This window comes from Oryza sativa, chromosome 9, assembly GCF_034140825.1.
Source record: "Oryza sativa Japonica Group chromosome 9, ASM3414082v1".
NCBI lineage: Eukaryota > Viridiplantae > Streptophyta > Magnoliopsida > Poales > Poaceae > Oryza > Oryza sativa.
The window spans coordinates 12392731-12398730 of record NC_089043.1 but is presented as its reverse complement, the minus strand read 5'-3'; positions in this window follow the sequence as shown (position 1 = coordinate 12398730).

Genomic DNA, 6000 nt, shown 5'->3' with positions numbered 1-6000 from the left:
TCAGCTGGAAATTAATTAATTATATTTATGCATTTGCTAGTATATGTACTACGCGCATGCAGGTTGTTAAGTTCATCGATCGAGTATGTGTGTGTGTGTTTTTTTTTCTTTAATAAGATTGCGATGTTCGGTGTTATAGTGTTGATTGCCTAGCAAATTATTCGGCATACCATGCATGCTAGTTACTTTTTTTTTACTCTCTAATGCTCTTTTACTTGTTATTTTGGATCATAGCAAATACATCCTTTTATGCTTAGCAAATTTCAGAAAACTGCAACTTTAATGACAAAACTATCAGTTCGATGCAACATTAGCGACATGTTTCAGTTTGCTACAACAATAGCGTGAAAAATCTATCTATCTATCTATTATATACTAAAAGTCCATTAGTCTCCCTACAAACGCTCCTAGGCCGCCATGTGGCGTTCCTACAAACGCTCCTAAATCGCCAATTGCATTTTTCAATCTAACCGTCGATTTTCACTTAAATTGGTGGGCCCATTATTTTACATCATTAGATTAGATCTATTTGAAAAGTCATTGATACACCCTTAATATAACGTATAAGCTTAATACAGGAGAAATTTTTACGAGAAAAAATAACGTATATTCCGATCGGATATAAACCCATACGTACTGCTCGCTTAGAAAAAAAAACAAACATACGAGCAGCTACAAAGCCAAAAAAAAGTACTACACTGTACATTGAAACCGTATACACCAGAAAATCATGTGCATACGAGTGAAATCGTTTATACCGGAAAATTTAAGTACGTATGCACAATGGAAAAAAACAGAAATTTTAGGTACTGTTTATAGGCAGTATCCATGCACAGTGGTTTCTTGATGTGTGAGGCAGAGGCTCTACGGTGGGGCAGCCATTGGTAGAACCGCGAGGCGGGTGTCTACAGTGGTGTCGCCATCGGTAGGACTGCCATGAGAGAATTTAAACATAATTATAACTTAATGTATGTGTGAGTCTTTCCTTCCCGGGTGCACCAGAACTCCTCTCACTGCTAGAAACCGTGTATGCCTAGAGTGCAAGAGGATGTAAAGTTCATGGAGCGGGTACTGCCAATGCGAGGTTATCGAAAAGTTTTGCCGTGACGCATCTCATGTGTTAGGACGAGGCTCATGTGTTGGGTAGTCGCGGAGTGTGGGTAAAGTGTACATCCACTGCAGTGTGAGTAAACCAAATCTATTCGAATAGCCGTGCTCACGGTTATTGAGCATCGGGATATGTATTACACTTGGCTAGTCTCTAAATTCTTAACTTGTGTGGGATGGGTTGTTGCATGATGAATTTTTATGCTGTGGGAGCCACTTCCTGAGAAGGGGGAATGTGGACGTCCTCAGAAAACCATGACGACTCAATGGCGGGAAGCTATCCTTGGGAACACAATGGATGGTGGACAGAACCGTCGTTATTTAAATATGAACACTAGTACTAAAATTTGATCAGTCAATGCTAGATCTTAGGCTTGTGAAAAGAATTACAAAACTAGCTTTACGCAAAAGAACCATAGCCATCCTTTGAATACCCCTATCATGTGCATTATTGCTGTGATGGCTTGTTGAGTACGGTTGGTACTCACCCTTGTAATATACAAACTTAATCAGAGGCCGGAGATGAAGCTTCGGAGAATCCCTACGCGTACTACCAGGAGGGTGATGAAGACGAAGGCGCCCAGTAGGTCTTAGTACGGTCGTTGCCTATGGCAATGGCATGCCGCTGCCTAAATTCCGCTGCCTTACCTATTTCTGCTTTTGGATGTATTCCGGACCGCTCGGTCCAATGATTTAAGACAATGCCTGCGGGCTTATGATGTAATAATTAGCACTAGACTGTCGTGTATGTGCATTTGGAATTTCAGCTATGAACTCGTGTGTACCAGACTACTTGATCCAGGGAAATGGTACTGTTTACACGAATGATTCCTGTTATAAAAACGGGGGTCTACACTCACCCTCCTTTCCGCACTCGCTAGCATCGCCCTCCATCTCCGGCCCTCCCCTCCTCCACAAAACTCTCACTCTCCTCTCAGCCTCTCCCCCTCCTCTCCTTCGATCTGCCCCATCTCAACTTCCTCACCGGCGGCGGCTTCCTCTACCCCGTCTCACCTCCCTCGCCCCCATCTCCTCTCCCTCGGCGTGGCCGCCGGCGGATCTGGCAGTGGTGGCAGCGGCTCCCTCTACCCTCTCTTGCCTCCCTCACGTGCCAGATCCGGCGGCGGTGGCGGCGGTCATGGACGGATCCAACGGCAGCGGCTCCCTCCGCCCTTCTTCGTGTCCCTCCCATGGCAGATCTGGTGGCGCCGGCCGCAGCCGCGAGCGGATCCGGCGGCGGTGGCGTATGCTGAGGGTGGATCCGTGTCACGACCGGAAATAACCCAACGGGCTTTCCTGACGTGCGTGCATTAATCCTTGTCCCAGGAGGCAAGGTACACCAAAAGTTGATACAATTCAGAGTTTAACAAGCGGAAGCGTAAATAGTTAACTTATTACATGGGCAATGAAGGCCCAGCACACACAGAGACAAACGAAAAACAGCGGAAGACTAGGGCGACGACCACAGGCACTTGACGGCAGGCACGAGCTAGACACCGAAGCCTTCATCTTCAAGGAGCTCCTCTTCTGGGCTTGGGAAAAATTGAGCAAGACTGAGTACAACCACCGTACTCAACAAGACACACCCACAAATGCAGAATAAATGCAAGGGAGTACAAGGGAATTATAACATAGAGGGGTTAGGGTTGCAGTAAACAGCATTTAAAGACATTTAGTTGCTCAAGTTATTTTGTAAACACGATCTAGGAACTACACAATGTTATTAATCAAGGCCGTGAACCCACACGAACCTGCCTTAACCCAAGGCCTACGATGATTCAGACCGAACTGGCAACCCGACCCTGGGTCCCAGCTCGTCCCAAGCCAACCCAGGCCAACCATTCCATATTTTAGTTGTTAAGCATGTTTTAAGAATTAAAACACTAACTTGGGTACATTGCTCGGCTTGCCCATAACCGAGGGCTCGGCTATTCGAATAGATTATACTCTGATCAGAGGTGTACATCTTTACCCACAAGACACATCTTCCTCACGTGTAACCACGTGCCACATACCACCACGGTATACGGACGGAAGACGTGACATAGTTTCCAACCCATCCTAGCCTTAGACAAGAGTACCGACCCAATCCCGCCTACGGCCGGAACCCCCGGGACAGGCAGGCGAGACTGAGCCCCTAGCAGCAGGGCACCAACCCTCTGCCATATGACATCTCGACTACCGGGCCGCAGCTCGTGTAGCCTTCATTTGCCCTGGAGAATGTCCATCGACCCCCGACTTCATCCATCTCCAATCCGTGTACTTTTGTTTATGACTAGACTGAGCCACAAACTAAGCCTTACCCACTAGACATGTGGAAGTACGGTAGTGCTTTGCAACAGAGGCCCGAAGACCGGTCCTTATATGGCCGAGGTGCTACCATCAAAACCACGCACCCCGAGCCCAGCCTAAAACCATTTTAGGGGATTTTGAATAGAGGGGGCGGTGTGAAGCCAATTCCACAATAATCCAACAATTCCATAGTGTCCAGGTGATATGAATATTTCCCAAGTCTAAAGTTGTAAAACCTCCTAATGTTACCTAATTAAATTGCGAAGCATCTACCTAGAATTAAACTAGTGGTGTCATGAGTAGAGAGTCCACTAGTTGAGGTTTTGTTTGCCTAGGGTGAACAAGGTAATAATAATAACAATAACAATAATAATATGGTCATAACAAAGGTAAATAGGCATGGCTAAATAAAACAGTGATAACGCGGGAATTTAAATAAAGCGATAATGCAATAATTTAAATCAACATAATTTTATAAACTGGGATTCAATATGATCAAGATGATGTGTCTTGCCTTGCTCGTCTTCCCAAACGTCGGCTTCGACTTCCACGAAGAGCGGATCTTCCGAAGCTGCAGCGTCTACACGACCAACGGAAAAGAAAAGGCTTTTACACTACTAAACTCCACATAACAGCAGAAACAAAGCACAAAAATGGGTTCTTGACTTCTTAAGGAAAAATTAGAGACTTGAACGGTCCAATTCCGAGTTCAAATGGCCAAGATATGGCCATTTGAAGTTTATATGCTCTTTAAATGGATATTTACGAATTTCTTCATTTAAATTTTAATTAAAAATTCCATTTATTGCGTCAGCCGGGAGAGGGGCGCGCGGACCGGGTCCACGGGAAGTGGGGCCCACGCGTCAGCCTCTCGGTCCACGGTGGACCGGGAGCACGCGGCTGGCGGCGGTCGGCGCCGTGGGTCCCACGCGTCAGCCGCACCCGCGGGCGCGGGCGGCTGACGGCCGGGCCCACCTGGCAGCCGCGGGGCGCGCCCGAAGGCGGCCTCGCCGGCACGGCCGACGGGAGCGGCGCGCCCGCGCCCCGATGGTCACCGCCGGCGACCACCGGCGCGGCGGAGCGGCGCCCGAGAGAGCGGAGAGGAGAGGGAAGCGAAAGGGCGGTCCTCGGCTCACCCCGGGACGACGAGGACGGCGGAAACGACGGCCGGAGCGGAGGAAGGCGGCGGCGCGGTTCGGGATGCCGAGGGCGACGGTGCTCCGGCGGTCGGCGGGCGAAGCGGAGCGGCGGACGGGGTCGACGGCGACGCGGCGACGCGGAAGGAGGTGACGCCGAGTCGGGAGGAGGACCGGAGCGATGACGGCGGCGAAACGGAGCTCGGCGGCGACGGCGGAGAGAGAGGAGCACGGCGCGAGCACGAATCCGACGGCGAGAGCGAGCGGCGAGCGGCGGAAACGGAAGAGCGAAGCACGGGGGACGATTTTATAGCGTCGGGAGGGAGGGAGAGCGGCCGGGGAGGAAGGAAACCGGCGCGGCGATCTCGGCTCCATCAATAACGCCGGCGAAGATTGCGGGCGCGATTTCGAACGAATCCGAGGGAGAGAGAGAGGGAAAAGAGGGGGGATCGGGAGAGGGAATCGCGGGGAGTGATTCCCCCCTCTTTAATGCGCGCGGGGACGGCGGGATGCGGCGGAATCCGCGGCGGCGGCGGCGCTAGGGCACGGGCGGGCGGCGGGCGCGGCGCGAGGAGGGAGATGACAGGTGGGTCCCACCCGTCAGCGAGAGTGGCGGGCGGGCCCGCCTGTCAGCGGCGCGCGCGCGCGGGGGAGCCGATGGGCCGCGGGGGAAGAGAGAGAGAGGGAGGGACTGGGCCGAGCCGGCCCAAGAAGGAAGGGGGGAAAGAGGACTTTTTAGGATTTTTCTTTTTATAAACCTTTTTAACTTTGTTCATTTCTTTTCAATTATTATTTGTGCTCTGCAAATTCCACTAAAATTTATTTACGCATTTTAGGCTTTTAGGAAATATACAAAAATCCTCCAAGCCTCATTTGACTTTTACATTTGCACATTTTAATTGTTGGAGGCTTTCACATGAATTTTAATTATTCTTTGCACAATTTCGAGGATGTATTTTAGAGTCGATTTGGGACGCGACAAACCTACCCCCCTTAAACGGAATCTCGACCCCGAGATTCGGAAGAACTGGCGAAGAGATCGGGATGGGCTGCCTTCAGCTCGTCTTCACGCTCCCAAGTAGCTTCTTCTTCGGCGTGGTTGCTCCACTGGACCTTGCAAAAACGGATTACCCGGTTCCTGGTCCTGCGCTCCATGGTGTCCAGGATTTTCACTGGCCTCTCCACGTAGGTCAAATCTTCGCGAACTTCAATTTGCTCTGAGTCGGCCTGCTCGGATGGCACTCGAAGGCATTTCTTGAGTTGCGACACATGGAACACATCATGCACATTGCCCAAGGAGGCGGGCAGCTCCAACTGGTAAGCGACTTCTCCGCGTCGAGCAACGATACGGAAAGGTCCCACATACCGAGGTGCAAGCTTCCCTTTCGTCTGAAACCTGTGTACACCTCGCAATGGCGTGACCCGCAGATACACAAAGTCATCCACTGCGAACTCCAGATCACGG